Genomic DNA, 21439 nt, shown 5'->3' with positions numbered 1-21439 from the left:
AGACTCAAGAAGAGACTGAAGGATCAAATCCATCTGTAGTTGGAAATCCATGTTGAAGTCAAGATGTTCCAACTGCTCAATAAGCCAAATCATCTTGTGGACATGATCCCCAACATTCTGTCCCTCAGACATATTCATGCGGAACAGCTGCCTAGATATCTCATACCTAGCATTCCTACTGTGCTCACCATATAACTCTTGTAGGTGAAGGAGGACCTCACTTGCACTCTGCATGCTCTCATGCTGCTTCTGTAACTCATTACTCATGGAAGCAAGCATGTAACACTTAGCTCTCATATCATGCTCCTTCTAGTTGTTCAAAGTTTCATGTTCCTCTTGAGTGGCCTCTGGAGATAAGGGACCAGGAATATTTGAATGTAGAACATATCCTATATGTTCAAGGTTCAGGACAAGTTTCAAATTTCTTAGCCAATCAGAGAGATTAGGTCCTATCAACCTATTGCGATGAAGTATGCTTGCAAGGATATTGGATGGTGGTGGTTTTTCTATGCTCATTATTATCAGAAAATTAACTGTAGAAAATAACAAGATTAATTAGTAAATGTATCAAGTAATTAACCAAAATGATTATGGTCTTTTAATCAAATTGGTCCTCCCACTAACTTAGCGAATCCTACACTTCCAAAGTAGAAAACGGAAATCTTAGTTGGATGGATTTCTAGTAGGTGATTGAATTCTTATAATTCTATTGATCATCCTCAAGTATATCCATTATTGGAATTACAATAAACTATAAGTGAGCAACTCCTTACCCATCACATCTCATGTGAGGTTCAATCCTTTACCTAGCCCCTAATGCTCGAAATCTCAGGTACATCCATTATTGACTTATCTTGCGTTAGTTAAGTTGATCCCATTGAGCCAGTAATTATGCAAATAATTTTAATGTCCTCAGGTACATCCAATATTGGCCACCAAACCATTTATATATTTACAACATCTCATGCTTAACAATTATTCTTAAGAAAATCTCTTAAATTAATTGCATCTCATGCAACTATTTAAAATTTCTTAAAATAATTGCCCCAATGGAGGGCCCATGTTATAATTACTTTAATTATAGTATTTGCAACTTAATCATTTGTTTGGAAGATTTTATAGTCATCCTAATTACTATTTAAGTCTCACTTTGCACATTATCCATTTAGCATGCATATATCATATAATTGCATGCATTCCCATACATCTTATGCATTCATGGATAAGCAGTAAATATGGTATGATCATGGACTTTCTAAGGGATTCAATTCTGAGCCACCAAGAATTGAATCAGGGCATTCCTAGGTGCATTTCATTCATTCATTTTACAAGAGTTGCTGAAGGAGTACATAATCAACACTTGATCTTGAATTCCTCCCACTGGTCCCACCAATGCTCTTGACCTCCTTGAACTTCTTGCAATCTATTATTACATAGTAATCCTTGGCATACCAAGGCGAATTTACAAGAACTTAAATAAATGAAATTACAACAAAAAAATTATTACAAACTTAATAATACATGCCCAAAATAAATTAAAATAAATTAATTAATTTACAATCCCAAAGAAACATAAAAGAAATAAATCCAATCACATTGGTCTTTTATAGTCCATGATCATCCATCATGCATATAATTATTTAACAATTAAATAAAACATACATACTTATATTAAATTGAATATATCATATTCAACTTAAAAATCTAGATTTGAATATGATTTAAATAAATTTAAAAATTCAGATTTGAATCTCATTCAAATAAATTTAAAAATTCAGATTTGAATCACATTCAAACAACTTTAAAAATTCAGATTTGAATCACATTCAAACATTTCTTAAAAAATCAGATTTGAATCACATTCAAACATTTTTTAAAAAATTAGATCTGAATATTATTCAATCAACTTTAAAAATTCAGATTTGAATATGATTCAAACAACTTTAAAAATTCAAATTTGAATCACATTCAAACAACTTTTAAAATTCAGATTTGAATCACATTCAAATAATTTTTAAAATTCTGATTTGAATCATAATTTAATTGTGTGATTAAAATTACTAATTAAACACTTTAATTAGTCAAAGAATAGGCCTTAGATCATACAAAAATTGCAGAATTAAAAGCCAAACCTTGAACCACCCATGGAAGCCAAACCATGCGCACCATTGATGGTGTTTTTCAAGCATGCCGCCACACCTCCATTGCAACCAGCAATGGATAAATCATCTCATGATCAAAACACACAATTAAATCATATAATCAACAATCTAAATGGCAAATATAGTGGCTCTGATACCAATTAAAAGAACGGAAGCATGAAAAACACAAGTTTATATCATTAAATTCAAAAATTTCACCTAGGGTCACATGCATCATGCAAGATTTATTTTTATCTATTTGATTTCAATGATAAACAACATATTAAAACTCTTTTAATATGTTTTTGGATCTTTATTTACCATTTAAGATTTTAAAATTAATCAGATTAATTTTAGAACCCTAGATTAAATCAAAAACGATTACACTAACCTCTTGATGCACTGCAGCGTATTTGCGCCTTTGAGATTCATCTTCAGGACACCAAATGTTATCCCTCTAGTTGTCCACGCCAAGAAAACCTATGGCAGCCCTTGAACAGCTTCTAAAGCTTTTTCTATTAATTAGAAATTCAAGTTCTGCCTTTTAAGAGATTAGAGATGTAAATAGGACACTAGAAACAATTTCTAGTATTTTTAATTCAAGAGATTGATGGCTAATCTCTTTGAATTGATGAGAGATGAAGAGGAAGAGAGGGAGAGCTTCAAAATGGCATGACAAAGGAGTGTGGCTGCTAGTTGTTTTTTATTTTTCTCATAACAACACTTATATAGCTAGGTTAACACATTAAACCCTTGCCACATGTCACCCTTTGATTAGCTCTAGGTTTAAGTAACCTAATCACATTGTGCCAAGTGTCAAACCTATATTTAATCTTAATTTTAATCATCTTACATGATTAAAAGACATTTGGCAAACTTATGTGTAATGCCACGTGTCACAATCTCATGGTACCATGTGTCACACTGCGAAATGACCAAAATGCCCCTGTGCCTTAATTTTGAGTTCTTAACCCAAAATAATTGTTTCTCTTCTTCTAATTAATTTATATCAAATATAAATTAATTAATTAATCTTTATTAATTAATTTCTCATTAATTAAATTCATATTTAAACACTTTAAATATAAATTTAACTTATACTATACATCCAATAATCTAGATTTGGTTTCAAGTCATGATAGGGACTTTACAATCTAGTTGCAAACCAAACCTATTTAATTAATCAATTAAACTCTTTAATTAATTAATTAAATCATATTTAATTAGGTGATAACTTGTGTATGTGTGTGACTTACTAGGCTCATCACTAATTGGCAATGAGACATGATATCAACTCTTAATAGCATCAGAACTCTTTCTTACCATAAATGATTTCTCTAAATCATTTTATGCACCTCATAGACCATGGTTAACACCTAGGATAGCATGCCATGGACACCCAATTAGTAATAAGGTTTACCTTAAATGAACCTATAATCATATGTTACCATGCACTAGAATCTCTCTGTTACAAAATCCCAACTCAAGCTGGAGTCATGGTTTATGTCAAACTCCATTTGCTATGAATATTATGTTCTCTTTTAATTCCAGTTCTTGATTAAACAGATTTTCTCATCAGAAACTCTTTTCTGATTAAATTTATCTGTCCTGGCCAGGAACTTGAAACATCAAGAACAATTAAATAAACATAGGATTTTATCTCTATTTACTTAGAGGAACAGATTCCATCTTGATCAACACCTACCTCCATATATAACTAGTAGGAGACAACATATGCCCATATACCTATACACAGTACAAGTATAAAAGCAGTATCAAACTCAAACTACCGCTATACAAGATAACTGTGCTATCTAAAGTCTAAAGATTATATGTACTGATATGATTTATGACAAAACATTGACAAGAGTAAACTCCATGTGCTTGTCATAAGTGTCACTGGTTCGGCCTACTTATCATTTATAAGTGCCTATCATGTTTGCTATATAGCATGAGACTCACCATTCCATCTTATTTATATCTCATATAAATAACTTGGTAACAAACATGAATACAATCTTTCTGGATAAGTCATGTCCTTATTATGAAGTATACTCGATTGTGAACCTATTTATGATGCTTTGTACTAGAAATACTGTCACTCATATTTTTAACAACTTAAGAATAGAATTTCTAACAAAATATCAATGGACCTTTTCTATTACACATAAATATATTATGTAAACGAAAAAGTGGAAATGCCTTTTATTAATAAAAATATGTACAAGATATATACTAAATGATATGCTCTAGGGCATACTACTAACACCTACTAGTAATGGGAATACAAATCTTAATTATATATTCACATAACTTAAATGTTCATTAAGTCATTTAGGTAAATTACTATTTCTATTCCAAGTAATCCATGAACATTTCATGGATTCTAAATTTCATACCTTAATTTCCTCTACCAATTTAGTTCTTACACTTTGTGTCTTTGTACTACTATTGACATTATTATTCACTCAAATTATTGACTTTTTAATACATAATAAATTTATTAAACCTAAGTTCTCCAAGATACCACATTTTGCATTTTATTTTTGTTGGTATTTATTTCCAATACCATTCCAAAGCTTATCTTATGTTATTCAAAATTTTCAGGTTTCATACCCTAGGTTTACCGTTCCATTGATCATTTGTACAGTAGGAATTTGATAAAATTGTCTTCATGAAAGTTGTTCCTTATTGTGTCTAGTTACATTTCTTTTTTTGAATTACTCCATTTGGAGTTTTATAGCTCAAGTTATGTTCATTCTACCATAACTAGCCGAATTGACCTGTACCCATAATTTCTGGGCAATTTGGTTCTGCCAGATTTGGTGACCTAAGTTTAGTTGGCAATTTGACTTGGTTATGGTCAGAATTTGGATTTGTTTTCTTCATAAAAGTTGTAGGGCTATGTCTCAGCTTTCTTCTGGTAAAAGTTTAGACCAATTGAGCTTTTCTATACTGAGTTATGACCATTTGAATAAATACTGTTCATTTGGTCATTTTCCAGGGACAGCATGTTGGTCACCCGGATTAGGGTAATTTTTAGGTCAATTTGATTTGGTTTTCTGGGCAAAGTTTCTTCACCAAAGTTGTGCCATTATGTGTCTAGTTTCATGACCAATTGGCCTTGCACCAATTGAACCTATACAACTCCAGTTATAGCTCAAAAAATACATTGGATTCAAAGGTCCGAATTTCCTGCATAAGAATCAACACTCCCAAATTCAATTCTCCCAACTCCACAAACTTCATTTGACATTTTTGGCACTTCTAATGGTCATTAAATCATCTCAACATCATCAAATTCCAAGCAATAATACAAAAACTAAGTTAGGTCAAAACCCTAACTTATAATTTTAATCCCAATCATACATCCATGCAATTTGATTTCTAATGCCTTAAACTCCATTAATCAACTTTACTAAATAAAACAAAATCATCAAAACCATCAAATTCATTTACTTCCTAGGGCTGCCACAAATTGGAACTTCAACATATTCAAAATTCTCTTTTCTTTTCATGCCATTTCAACTTAATCAAGCATGCTTTTTATGCTTAGGAAAGATAAAGGGTATGGTTAGTGCACTAACCTCTTTAACCACTTTCTTGGCTTGTTGAAACCTTAGAATTTTTTTCACTTTCTTCAAATTCTTAGTAGCCAAACACTTCTCCTTGGTGTGGGTGTAATTTTTAGTGAAGGTGGTTAGGGCTTTTAGGGTGAGGAAGGGTGGAAATTCAAGCTTGAAAGCTTAAAAAATGGAAGAGGAACTCTTCCATGGTGGTGCGGCAACTTTGAGGAAGAAAGGAGCATAATATTTTTTTTCAATTTTTGGCCTCATTTATCCTCTTTTATTACTTAATTAAGTGGTACTTAATTGTGATTGGTGGATAGGTTTTTAATGACATCATATGATGTCATAATTAAGTATTTTCTTTCATTTTCTTTTCTTCTTTTCTCTACTCATTTTCAATTCAATTTTTAGCAATATTTATTCATATTTTAGATCATAATAATTATTTATTTAACTGGACAAGTCGGCCAAAAATCATCTCTGAAGGTGAAATGACCAAAATGCCCTCCGTTTGGCTTAATAGACTAAAATTGTCTGTACTAATCTAAAGATTTTTCTAAGGTTTTTCTTGGCATTCTAATGCCATAGAAATCTCAATGACTCTTCTCTGGAGTCTTAAAAATTATTTCATGAATTTTCTCCCTGGTTTAGGGCTTCTAGTTGAGAAGACCGTAACTTCCCACTAGGTTAGCCATCGCTAGAGCACCGGCTCATTTAACTTGGTTGTATTTTATTTCTAAAATTTTTCTTAAATTTTTCTTATTAATATTTGAGTTATTTATGATTCCTCACTCTAGTCTAAATATTTTTCCAAATGTTCTAGCTGTCCAGACTTACACCGGTCACCGGAATAGTAGAATGTACAGAATAGCTAAAGTGAGGGTGTTACACATTTAATGTACAACTGCTCAAACTACATATATACACATGAACAATATCATATTTATATCAACCAAATCACAAGGGGTATAAATATTATACCCATACAAAAATCTTCAAACTACGCTCCCCTATTACTGTAGCAGCTCACTCTACTACTATCCTTTTCCCTATTTGCGACAGCAAAATAAAGCCATCGTTGAGTAAATTTTACTCAGTAGTGCACAATAAAAATTTAAAGATATTTTACATAAAACATTCATTAACAAATCATAATTTAAATATTTCACAATTTCATTTCACAATTTCCAAAGCTCATTATAACACAAATTTTAGTCAAATAATTTAATAAACACAATGTTGCCAATCAATAACAAAACTTAGGCCATGACACAAAATTTTTTATCATGCCGTGTTGTACACCACGATAATGCAAACTCACCCCATTAATGGAAATCAATGAGGGAGGTGGCTAGCTAGCTATATGAGTACTCATCCAAACTCACTTTAGACTGGTAATCAAGAGAGGGAGAAAAATGATAAAATATCAAACTCAACCCCACAAGTGGAGGAGGAACCTAGTAAGGGACTGTCATGAAAAGTGTGAATAAAAAATAATTTTAAATCACAATATTTAAGTATTTCATGCAAACCACAAATCACATTTTATCTCAAATTTTCCATTTATAAAGGAGGCAACACAATAATTTTCAAATGAAATTCCCAAAGCCAAAACAATTAAAAACTATTCATATTACATACTAAATCAAATTTCAATAAGAAATACTTAAATAATTTTATTGTGCACAAACCTCGTAATTAGTCTTTCTTTATTTCACTCATGTCGATTCCTTTCCTCGGAAGGCCCTTTTTCCACTGAAGCACACAATTAAGATGTTTCAATATTTATCCAAATTATGTTTAACCATAATTTTAGCAATTGAAATTTGCATTTAAACTTTACTTATATAATCCCATAAATTGAGTTCTTTGTGTTCTTAATTATGATGGTTACTATTTATTTGACCATCGGGTCAAAATATTGACTTTTCCATACTAAATAGGTATAACAATTCTCACTACACGCACATACGACATTTTGAGTGCCTAATTTGTTAGTCTTGATTGTCATTTCAATTTCTAAGTCTCTTAAGAGAAAATTCAATTTTTCAGTTTTGGTGCCTTGTTTTGCACTATTCCATTGGTCTAGTTACTATGGAAATTTGGCTAAGTGTTTTTCATAAAAGTTGTTCCTTATTGTCTTAACTTTAATTCCCTTTTTGAATCACTCCATGTGGAGTTTTGTAGCCCAAGATATGGGCATTTTACTAAGGCTGGCCGGATAGGTTCAACCCAGACTTTCTGGGCATTTTATTGATTCTGGCAATTTCAGTGACCCAAAATTGGGTGGCAAAATGACTTTGTTATGGGCTGAATTAGGGTTGGTGTTCTTCATGAAAGTTGTAGTGCTATACCATAGCTTTCTAATGCCACAAAAATCAAGTCATTTGGACCTACCTTGGCCAAGTTATGGCCAAATAAACAAACACTGTTCATTTGGACATTTTTATACAGTAGCAGTGCATAATATTCGAATTTAACCTAATTGTTTACTATCTTAATGTCATTTTCTGGGCATGGTCTCCAAATGAAAATTGTGTCTTTATATGTCTAATTTCATTCTCAATTGGCCTCAAACCAATTGGGTTGGTAAAATTTTAGTTTTGGTCCCTGAAAAGGACCTAGGTCAAACTACCAAATTGGGACCCTTCACAAATCCAAATTGCATTTCATTTCTATTCATTCAAACACATCACAATTGGTCACAATTGACCATTTCTGACCTCAGTTAAGGTCATTTGCATCAATTGACCATTTTCTCCAATTTTTCCTCCAACTTTAAGAACTCAAGAACCCTAATTCACACAATTTGTTTCAAACTATAAAATTAAAGTATATAAACATTGTTTACACATTAAATCCATTTTATCTACATCTTTAAGTGCATCAAAATCCTGCAATTTCTACTCCCATAAGGACTGGCCGAAATTCACAATTGGTCCCCCATAATTGTTTTTGTTTGGATTTCACTTTCATTTTAAGTTTAACTCATATACATAAGCATAATTTAACTACAATTTACAAGTTTAAATTACTAACCTTTACTTTGAAGTTCCAACTCTCAATTCTTCCACTTTTCTTCCTTCTTTTCTTGATCAAACTTCTTTTCAAGTTGCCAAAGTGAGGTTTATGTAGAGAATTTGAGGGATTTATGGTTAATTTGAGGGTTTAGAAAGCTTGAAATCAAGCTTTAATGGAGGAACAAAAACTAAAGAGAGAGATGTGGGAGTGGGAGTGGACGGCACAAGATGAAGAAGATGATATACCCATTTTTTTTTCTTTTAATTTGATATTTATCTAGCATTTTGACTTAGTCAAAAATTAGAGAAATTAAATTCCATTTTTGACATCATGGGTGATGTCATTAAGGTGATGTAATAAACCTATTTTCATTTCTTTTTCTTTTTCTTTTATTTTTCCATAGTTTTTTAATTTAATTCTAAATTCCAAAATTTTATTTCTCCGATTTTGTTGGACAGTTAGGTCAGGAGTCACCTCTAGGGGTGAATTGACCAATTTGCCCCTCACCGATTTGATCCGGTTTACAAATAATCCGGTATTTCTTTCGGAATTCTAACCTAATTATTTGACCTACTTATCAGCTCTTTTCTGTGATTTTCTCTTTTTCACTAGATTCGCAATAGTTAGGACCACGGTGTCACAATTTCCCGCTCAAAATTTGAGTTGGGAGTGACCTCACAGTCACTTCCCGGTAAGGTCACACATCGCTGTGACCATTGGCTCATTTAACTTTTTATGCTTTGTTTTTGTTATTTATGCTTAATTAACTGGTAATCACTATAAATTTTCATTAAGGATTTTTTTAGGTTTCTTAATTGTGATTCTAATCCCCTTAATTATCCTGACCTATACCGGTCACCGGAACAGTAAATTATACATAGCCATGCATATAGAGGTGTTACAATTCTCCCCCCTTTAAAAGAAATTTCGTCCGCAAAATTTTTCCCAATATCCATCCTAAAATAGTCATACATTTATTTTCTCATGTCTTTCATATATTTTCATGTAGCTTCATAATCTAAATAATGGTCTATAACACCTTAACTAAATGTATACATTTATTTCTCAGCTACTTCACCTCATGTGCTAAGATCTTTATGAGTTTCCCCATCATACGTTGAATTTAAATTCATTTCACTTTTTAGAGGTAAGCAATTCTGTGTGCTAATGAATCTACTCTTTCTAGGACTTTATGTGGTCCTATGGAGTGAGAACTTAATTTTTTTCCTTTCTATATAATCGTATAATCTTCTTTCCTTTAAGTTTATGTAAGACTTTTAACAATCTAATACAACATTTAATTTGTTTGTATAACACTAATCTTCTCTTACTATTATTCTGTCTAATATTTCAATTCATGTTTTCTTATAGAATGACCATTGTGGTCATATTAGAATTATTTATCTAATCATGGGTCCTTTGACCATTCTAGTCAATAATCTTGCTAATTTTCGTAACATTTCTTTATTACCTCTGAACCAACTGTTCAAATTTTTACTTTCATAATTCTTTTATCTATCGATATTCAATAATTTATCGTATTCTAGGAGATATCTTTCGCTAACAAACTCTTTCAAAACTAATTCTAAAAAGACTAGTCACTAACATATTAAAATTGATTTTTATACAAGGGATAGCAGGAAAGTAAGCAATGCTGGCACTAACATAAAAGTGTGCAGACCTCGGGTCAACCAATATATATATGTCTTAGTAAAACAAATTAAGAAAGTACCAATAACAATATCAGAAATCTCATCCTCTTCCCTCTACCGTATAGTGTATACTCTAGCCGAAGCATCACCTTGTTTTGGTTGATTCACAGTACTCTGACTTTTAGGTGTACTACCCCTACCTCTGCCTCTGACTCTACTAATTGATGGTGAACTCTTTAGAGTAGAAACTTAGGCTGATCCCTCTGAAGTAGTAAATGATCTAGAATGGCGTGACTTATACAATCCTTAGCAAAATGACCAGTCCCTCCACAATTAAAATATGCTCTTACGGCTCTATAACATACCCTATTATGTGGTTTACCACAAGTTTCACAAAGTCGATCCGACATCTTATTTCTGGGTGTCTGCTGAGTTTGCTGATCCGATCGGGGTGGTTTCTATCCAGAAGATCTACCTCTACCCGATTCACGTGAGCTAGATCCTCTAAAATGTTTTCTCTTTCCTGACCCACTATCAGGAACTTGATCAATAGTCTTTCTAGTCTTCTCTTTCTCTTCTATACCATTTTTAACTGTTCTTTCATTCTCAATTCTTTCTAGTTCCAGGGCTTACGATATTAGCTCTGAGAAATTCTGGTGTCGGAACCCCACAACTTGTATTCTTAGACTATGCCTTAACCCGGCCTCAAAACATTTACATATGTCTCTAGGAGTGGCAAGCAGGCTTCCTGCATAATGACTCAATCGAGAGAAGTCTCTTTCGTACTCTACTACTATTTTATCCTTTTGCTTTAAACTCAAAAACTCTTGCAGTTTCATGTCCACATATGTGTCGAGGACCCACTTTTGCCGAAATTCCCTAAAAAAATTTGACCATGTGAGGACTGAAAGGGACCTAGGTCAAACTGCCAGATTGGGACCCTTCACAAATCCGAATTGCATTTCATTTCTATTCATTCAAACACATCACAATTAGTCACAATTGACAATTTCTAACCTCAATTAAGGTCATTTGCATCAATTGACCATTTCCTCCAACTTCAAGAACTCATGAACCCTAATTCACACAATTTGTTTCAAACTATAAAATTAATGTCACACCTTACTCCTCTGTAAGACATAACATGATCCCGTAGAATACATAATGAACTACCGAACTTCACTTACCGATAACTCATTAAGTACCCTACAAGGGATTTTAAAATAATTTTCTTCTTTTTGATAAGTGGTGAGCATTTTCTAATAAGTATTTAAAACATTTAATTGAAATTAAAAACTAGTTAAAACTTTTGGCCCATTTTATTTTTCTGCAAATTTTATAAAAATTATGATAGAGTTCCGTTTATACTTCGAGAAAACAGTTCTTCAAATACCTGTAAAAAGCACTTCTAAAAATGTTTTCTCAACAACTGCTTTAATTTCTCAATCATTTCAATCAATTTCTTAAGTTCAAAATTCAATAATCCTCAAAATACTAGCAATACATTTCATTCAAATTAAATAAAATAGTTTCACTCATATTTCATTAAAGACAAAATAATTTATACATATCCTTACAAATTTACATCAAAAGAAACACAAACTAAACTTTATTACAAACTTCATACAAAATTTTGTACAAGCTGCTCAAGACCCATTTTACATGTCCATACATTTATGTATAATACATACATCAAAATAAATATTTACAGGCAGGATATAAATTATACCCGATAACTTCAAGCTGAATGATCTTTAATCCTTAGTAGCTCAGTCTGCTGCTCTTCTAGTCTCTGTATCTACGGCAGCAATAGAAGCTATCGCTGAGTACTAGGACTCAGTGGTGCACAACATACTAAAATAATCTTTATGCAAAATATAAATCACATTTATTCAAAAATTTGACTAAACATGAGCATTAAACACAAAACATGAATTATGAGATTTTAATGCAAACCAAGTTCATTTCGAAGTATCAAAACACATTTCATAAAACCCACAGTTAGATCATGCTATTCGAAACAAATAGAATCTCAATAGCCAGAGGCTAAAAAGAAATCACATCATAAGGCTAGCTAGCTCAAATATATGGATATCCATTCACATCCTCTTCTACTGGCACACCTCAACACTTCTCCAGAGAAGGAATCAAAATTCGAAACTAATTACCCCCACTAGTCGTGCTAGTGAGGTGTTCAAATATATGGTCATGACACTGTGGTTTCAAAACTTATCTTAACAATTTGCTAAACATTGTCATTTCAATATACATAATAACTTTCAACAATTTAAATCGAACATCATAAGAATGCCATAATCCAATATTTCACATTATTCAAAACAGTATGCAAAAGATGATTATAAAAAGTATACGTTGTGCACAAACCTCAAGCGAGTCGCCTCTTAGCCTTGACTCGGTTCCTCGGGTTCTTTCTCGGTATTCTTTTCAACTAAAACACATAATTTTACAGTGTTTCAGTACCATAACTTAGCATAAATCCAAAAATAAATTTAACTTCACTTTTACCTAGCTCTAACGTATTAAACTCGACGTTCCTTAAATTTTTGTGTTTTGAGTTACTATTCACTACACTATTCAAGTCAAATTGTTGACTTTCTAAGGCTTAATAGGTATGGGAATTCCAACTTCACTCACATACCACATTTTGGTCACTAAATTTGTTGGTTTTGGTTGTTTATTCAAATTCTAAGTCTTTAAGGCAAAATTGAAAATTTTCAGTTTTGGAGTCCTAATTTGCACTGTTCCATTGGTCACTTTACTATTGGAATTTGGCAAAACTTTCTTCATAGAAAATGTTCCCTAATGTCTTAAGTTTATTTTCCTTTTTGAATCACCTAAATTGGAGTTTTGTAGCTCATGTTATGAGCCCAAACACGATTACTGTTCATGTGTACTGTTCATACTGCATATTTTCAAGTTTGGTTAGTTTGTTCACTAGGTTTTGGTCACTTTTTGGGCATGCTTCCTAAATGAAAATTGTGTCATTTAGTGCCTATTTTCAGTCCCAATTGGTCCCATACCAATTGGACTTGTAAAATTTCATTTTTGGTCCCTCAAAGTTAATTTTTGGTCATGCTTCATACCCAATCCGAATTTGGCTTTGATTTAAACACTTCTAACACACTTAATTAGGTCACAAATGACCATTTCTTCCCTTAAACTATGTCAAAGACATCATTTAGTACTTCTTCACATTTTTGGTCTCTAAACCCTAATGTTCAAAACCCTAATTCACACTATCTTTGCATTTACTTGATTCCATGCCTTTAACCATAGTCATTCAACTAACTAAGGTTTATATACCCAATTAAATCCATCAAACCATGCAAATGTACTCCCATATACATGCTGGCTGAAAATCATTCATGGTCCCTCAACAAATTTTTATTTCATTTTAAGCATTTTTCTAAGTTAACTAAGTTATAAACACAAGTAATAAACTCATTTGCAACTTAAATCACTAACCTTTGTGTAGCAACTTCTAACTCCCCTTTTCTCCAATTTTCTTTCTTCTTTTCTTCTTTCTTTGATGACTAATCTTCTTCTTAAGTGATTAAATTTAGTTTTTATGGGAGAATTTGGGGTAAGGTAGAGTCAAATGGGTGTTTAAAAGCTTGTATTCAAGCTTTTATGGAGGAGTCAATGGTGGAATTTGGGAGAGCCATGGCTGCCGATTTTTTTGAGGTAGTAGAAGACCATTTTCTTTTTTAATTTTTATGTCTTTTAAGTCTTACTTTATGTATTTGAATGGGTCAAAAATTGTGGGAATTAAAATAATTAATTTTGACATCATTTTGATGTCATAAAGTGATGTAATTAGCTTTTTCTTTTCTTTTTTTTTCTTTTTTTATTTTTCTATTAGTTCTTTAATTTAATTTCCAACTCCGAAATTTTCTTTTCTCCGATTTTATTTGACAGTTAGGTTAGGAGTCAGCTCTCGGGGTCAATTGATCAAATTGCCCCTCGCCGGTTCAACCCGGTTTGCAAATAATTTAATATTTCTTCCAGCTCCCTGACCTAATTATTTGACTTGCTTAACAGTTCTTTTTCTTAATTTTCTCTTTTCCACTGTGTTCGTAATGGTCTTAAGGACCGCAGCGTCACATTTTACGGTTCAAAATTTGAGTTTAAATTGACTTCGCAGTCGTTCCCGAGAAGGTCGGCTCGTTTAACTTCTTATGTTCTGTTTTTCTTATTTATACTTAACTAATTGACAATTACTAATTATTTGTGTTTATGACTTCTCTAGTTGTCTTAAGTATGATTCTAATCCCCTTAATTATTCGGACCGACACCGGTCATCGAAATAGTGAAATATACCAGGCTATGCAATTAGGGGTGTTACAATTAAAGCATATAAACATTGTTTACACATTAAATCCATCTTATCTACATCTTTAAGTGCATCAAAATCATGCAATTTCTATGTAACACCCTCCCGGTAGCAACTCCATACATTCTACTGTTCCGGTGACTGGTGTCGGTCCGGACAGCTAGAACGTTCGGAAAAATATTTAAATTGAAGTGAGGAACCATAATTAACTCAAATATTAATAAGAAAAAATTTAGGAAAAATTTTAGAAATAAAATACAACCAAGTTAAATGAGCCGGTGCCCAAGCGATGGGTAACCCAGAGGGAAGTTGCGGTTCTCGCAACTAGGAGCCCTAGACCCGAGAGAAATTCATAAAATAATTTTTGGACTCCAGAGAAGGATCATTGAGGTTCCTATGGCATTAGAATGCCAAGAAAATATTTAGAAAAATTTTTCAATCAGTACAGACAATTTTGACCCGTTAAGCCAAACGGAGGGCATTTTGGTCATTTCGCCTTCAGAGGTGATTTTTGGCCGACTTGTCCAGTTAAGTAAATAATTAATATGACATAAAATATGAATAAACATTACTAAAAATTAAATTGAAAATGAGTAGTGAAGAAAAGAAAAGAAAATGAGAAAAAAGGCTCATTTATGACATCATGATGATGTTATTTAAAAGCTACAACCAATCACAATTGAACAACCATTTAACTAACTAATAAAAAGAGATAAACAAGACCAGAAAAAGACCAAAAGCTAGCAGCCATCTCCTTCCTACCAAACCAGCCGAAACCCATCCTTAGCCAAACCTCCATTGTTGCTCAAATTGAGCTTGAAATCTCCCAAAAACCAACCTTAAAATCCTAATATCCTTTCACAAAAAGTCATCCCCACATCACAAGGGAACTCTAGGCAGCCATAAGAAGTAGGAATTCTAAGGAGAATACAAGTCCAAGAAGTGCCACTTAAAGGTTAGTGCACCTATCTACTTAAAACCCTTATTTTCCATGTTAGGGACTTGAAATCAACATGAATTTGTGAATTAAATGAACCAAATTTGTGTGTATGCCTACCATGAATTTCGGCAGCCCTAAGGAAGGAACAATGATGGAGTGTTTTGATGGACTTAAAGTGGATTAGAGATCATGTTTAAAGCATGTATGCATGTGGTTAGTGAATGAGTTAGTAATTAAGGTATGTTGTGAAAATTTATAATGGAAACTAGGGTTTTGAGAGTAAAATGTGGACTTGGCTTATGAAATTGTTAAAGAACATTCTAATGGTCAATTAGTGACCATTTGAGGAAATTTGACCATAATTTGGACTGAAATATAGCATGGCAAAGTGAATGAGTATGCTGCCCAGTGAGTGCAGCAGGGTGGCTGTGATTCCAGCCCACTTGGACTGCCATATCTTTGGCTGTGTTGGTCCAATTGGTGTTTGGCCAATTGGACATGAAACTAAACTTATAATGGCACATTTTTGCTGAAGAAACCATACCCAAAAGACCAAAGCAAGAGGACCAAAAGTTGGCCCCAATCCGGGTACCTTGCAAGCCAATTCTGCAGAATGGCCAAATGAACAGTAACTGTTCATTTGGCCATAACTCGCTGTAGAAATGGTCAATTGACCTGAAATTTTTACAGCAACAAGTTAAGACATAGACAAACAACTTTTATGAAGAAACCTACCCCAAATTATGACCAGAACCTATCCAACAAGACAGTGGCAGTCACTGTTCATGGTACTATAGATTTGGTAATTCTGCAGTTTTTTCAATCCGGCCAGCTGTGGTTTTTGCACCATATCTGGAGCTAAAAAACTCCAAATGGAGTGATTCAAAAAAGGAAATTCAACTAGACAAAATAAGGAACAACTTTCATGTTTACCATTTCCTCAAATTCCCACTGCAACAGTGCTTAATGGAACAGTAAAGTTAGGCTTCAAAAACCGAAAATTCTGCCCTCTTGGTTTTAAGTTTAGAAATGGTATGGGTGCTCAATTCCAACAAGTTTTAAATGTAAAATGTGGTACATTGGGAGTGTTAAAACCAATGTACCTATTTTCTATCCAAAAGTCAACATTTTTGTTGACCAATGAAGTGAATAGTGACACCAAAACTTGAAATTCAAAAATTGAAGAATTCAAAAGTATCAAATGCCCTAGTATACCTAACAAGATTGGTTTGGATAGTTTGGCATGCCAATAGGATTCAATTAGCAGTACTGCATATGGCATTATGTCATTCTGTGATTTTATGGCTTTTAGCCATTTTGATATTGTGTTGAGACTTGGCCTCGTGCCTAATACTATTTACAGCTTGTTAGCTGTTCTGTTGCACACCGGGAGATGCATATGTGACCGATGGTGTGACGGCCCGAGGTACTAGATACCCAGTGCCAGTTTACCCGTTTATCCAGTCCAGTCGTCTAGTATAGGTTACTTGGGCAACCAAATGAATGAAAATGGACAAAGTTAAAGAAATAAATGAATATAAGAGATACAAAACAAATAAGACATATACATATTTATTTTCTGCTACTTTCTTTTATTTTATTATTGCAACACTAAGCATTATTGCTTAGCGCGTTGCTTTTGCCACGCGTAGGTTCTAGAGATACAGATCGTGAGCCCAGTAGACCGCAGACTGGGTGAGTCCATCCTGCAGTTCTGCACAGTGTCCGTGTCACCTCAACTTCTGCAGTGCATTGGTAGGACACTAGGTGTCATTTTGGTATTTTGTAACTAAATTTTTATTTTCTCATATGTAGTTGAACTTATGAAATGTATTTTGATGATCATGTAAATAATGAGAATTGTGTTTGTGAATGGAAAAGAGAATGTTTATTTGTGATTTATACTTGATTATCACATGTGATGGATGATTGAGAACTTAAATTGAAAATTGTTGAGATTATGATATTGAAGTTTGAGAATGATTGAATATGAATATTGGAAGTGTTTTTCACAGGTTCCGAAGAACTGTTTTCTCCATTTTTAGCCGATACTCTGCCGGATTTTCTACAAAATTTTCGGAACCTCAAATAAATAATAATTTTGATAAATGGCTTAAATAAATTATATTTCATAAATTATATTCAAAATTACGACAAAAATTAATTAAGGTAAAATAGAGTGTGCCGGTACACCGTGTGACATATCTTACCCGGATATACTGTAGACGGGTAAGGGGTGTCACATTCTACTCCCTTAAGGGCTAGCCGAAATTCACAATTGGTCCCCCATAATTGTTTTTGTTCGGATTTCACTTTCATTCTAAGTTTAATTCACATACATAAGCTTAATTTAACTATAATTTATAAGTTTAAATTACTAACCTTTACTTTGAAGTTCCAACTCTCAATTCTTCCACTTTTCTTCCTTTTTTTCTTGATCAAAATTCTTTTCAAGTTGCCAAAGTGAGGTTTATATGGAGAATTTTGGGGATTTATGGTTAATTTGAGGGTTTAGAAAGCTTGAAATCAAGCTTTAACGGAGGAACAAAAACTAAAGAGAGAGAAGTGGGAGTGGGAGTGGACAGCACAAGATGAAGAAGATGACACACCCTTTTTTTTTCTTTTAATTTGATATTTATCTAGCATTTTGACTTAGTAAAAAATTAGAGAAATTAAATTCCATTTTAGACATCATAGGTGATGTCATTAAGGTGATGTTATAAACCTATTTTCATTTCATTTTCTTTTTCCTTTATTTTTCCATAGTTCTTTAATTTAATTCTAAATTCTGAAATTTTCATTTCTCCGATTTTATTGGACAGTTAGGTCAGGAGTCACCTCTACAGGTGAATTGACCAATTTGCCCCTCACCGATTTGATCCAGTTTGCAAATAATCTGGTATTTCTTTCGGAGTCCTGACCTAGTTATTTGACCTACTTATCAGCTCTTTTCTGTGATTTTCTCTTTTCAACTAGATTCGGAATAGTTCTTAGGACTGCGGTGTCACAATTTCCCATTCAAAATTTGAGTTGGGAGTGACCTCGTAGTCACTTCCCGGTAAAGTCATTCATCACTGTGACCATCGGCTCATTTAACTTTTTATGCTTTGTTTTTCTTGTTTATACTTAATTAACTGGTAATCACTATAAATTTTCATTCAGGGTTTTCTAGGTGTCTTAATTTTGATTATAATCCCCCTTAATTGTCAAGACCGACACCGGTCACCGGAACAGTAAATTATATATAGTTATGCATATAGGGGTGTTACACAAGGTGATCCACAAGATTAGAAGGAAGGGGTATAACATCGAATTCTTCGACCGAGGCAATATATAAGGAGACTTGGCTGTGGCACTTAACTTTTTTTAATATTTGCCTTATTTTATATTTTTTATGTTCCAACTTTCAATTTTTTTTTTGTTATATTACATTTTTAATTGTTATGCTAATTTATATACTTGTCTCAACTTATATCTTCCCTTTTGCATTTTATATCTATAATTTTTGTTTATTGCTCATGCAATATGATGATGAAAATATTATAATTTAGTTTTTTTTTATCTATCAAACTAACATTTTTTTTAAAAAAATTACAATATAAATTTTATACTTTAATATTTTGTAATGTATAAAACTAACATATTTTTAAATGTACAAATTAAAAAATATGTTTTAAAAAAATAAACCAAAAAAAGTCCCAAGTAAGATGAATAAAACATAGTCATTCAAATATCATACATTAATATTTTTAATTTATAAACTAAGAATTTTTTTAATTTATAAAAAAAACATATTTTACAAAATAAATATAAAATTTCCAATACATTAATAAGCAATTAATCCTTTTAACATAATTTTTTTAAATCTTTAAATCTATTTTTTCTTTTTTTGCAATTTATAGACACAATTACATTTTACAAATGTTATATTACTACTCAAAAAATAAATGGATATTAAAAAATAAATGGGTATTAAAAAACAAATTCAAATACATATTTTTACAAAATAAACAAAAAGTTTTCAATAGGATAATACGTCTTTATTATTTTTAACATAAATATATTTTAATATGTTAATCTATAATTTTTTTTACAATGTATAAACATAATTACATTTCACAAATGTTATATTACTGCTAAAAAAATATATGGGTATTAAAAAAAAATAAATAGATATTAAAAAAATTCAAATTCAGCAGGATGCTATTATCATTAGCGTTTTGCTGGTAGGGACAGGAAAGAATTTTTCGAAACACTAAGATGCTATTTATATTCGCGTCCTGACGTTGGGACGCTGGTCATAATAGCGTCCCAGTGCACTAGCTTTCCCGGCCAGCTTTATTCGCACCATTTTGGTAATTAACTGAATCAAAATGTATATTGTTTGATACGGTCAATATCTCAAGCAAACAAGTCCATATTCTTTTCCTTGCCCAAAATTTATCCCATTACCTTATTGTAGAAGATGTCCTGGAAGCCACATTGCCGAAAACTTGAGCAAGGGAAAGGCTCCTCTTCGTTTTCCAATCCCAAATTCACAGATAAACTTTTATCTTTTCTCTGCTCAGATTTTACACTTAAATTAATGTCTCTCTTTCTCTCTCTCTCTCTCTCTCTCTCTCTCTCTCTCTCTCTCTCTCTCTCCTCTATGTTTCTCTCATAAAATGAAATGAAATACATACGCACATTGCCTTATATATTGCAATCTCAAGTGTCTGGAAGAATGATGAAAAAGATGCACAGAATCCACATGAAAGCAGAAAAAGAGAAGCTTTTGCTTTTAAAATAATCAAACCAGCAGCAGGAATTGCAAGAACTCCAGAAATCCATTGCCTAGAAGCATTAGCAGAAACAGTCCTTCCAAAAGCCGAAGCTAGACAAGGCGCTTTTCCACTGAATGCAACTGCCGCTGCTGCAGCTACAGTTCGCCCTTCTACAAATCAATAAGATACTCATTATTAGATCAAGATTCAAGACCAAAGTTCTGCAACATTAACTTCAACAACTAAAACCCAAAGAAACACAAATTCAAGCGCTGATGCTATCATTGGCCCAAAAGAACATTGATTTGAAAAAGAAAAGAAATCGAATTGTAAATAATTATAGATTATCAAATTCTAAATGGGGAAGCAAAAGGGAAAAAAGTGATTGAAAGACATAGAATTTCATAGTTCAGGAACCTCAAAAGTCACATCAAAGCTTAAACAAAAACAAATGAATCGCAAATGATTGAAAAGTAACAGCAGAGAAGAAGTGGGAGGTATTAGAAGCAGGGAGAAGAGACTAGACTGCTTTAGAGGCAGATCTGAAAATCTGAGAGCTCATGTTTTTGGAAGAAGAAAATTGAGGTGTGGAGATAGGGAGAGGTATATATATGAAAGTTGAGGAGCAAGAGCAACAGCTGATAAGAGCGAGAGACAGTGAACAGTGATCAGTTAAAGATATGCGTGCATGTTTTGTTTTACGGTCAGGTCAAACCCCATCCGAAATGTTAGAGATGATCCGTCAAATCTAACTAAAGACATGCGGCTCTCATTCAACGTGTATTTTTTTTTTTTAATTTAATAAAGGGCGCTGAATAATATTTTTTTTTACCCGTATAAATAAATAGTTTTAAATTATATAGATGAGACGACTTTAATTGCATATATCCCACACTCTATATTTTGAAGGTGAAAAATGACCGATCAATTTTTCCTTGATTGAATTTAAGCTGTGATTTGATAATTTGTAAAATATAAAATTTAATTATATTATATTGA

General features: G+C 32.5%; 1 pseudogene; it reads right to left on the bottom strand.

Annotated features, from left to right (window-relative positions):
• LOC110646525 (nucleoside diphosphate kinase III, chloroplastic/mitochondrial-like) overlaps window positions 1-21008 on the bottom strand; it is a 63756-nt pseudogene extending 42748 nt beyond the window's left edge.
• Between the last annotated feature and the right edge of the window lie 431 nt (window positions 21009-21439).

This window comes from Hevea brasiliensis, chromosome 9 (assembly GCF_030052815.1).
Source record: "Hevea brasiliensis isolate MT/VB/25A 57/8 chromosome 9, ASM3005281v1, whole genome shotgun sequence".
Classification (NCBI taxonomy): Eukaryota; Viridiplantae; Streptophyta; class Magnoliopsida; order Malpighiales; family Euphorbiaceae; genus Hevea; species Hevea brasiliensis.
This window is presented reverse-complemented; position numbering and strand designations above follow the sequence as displayed.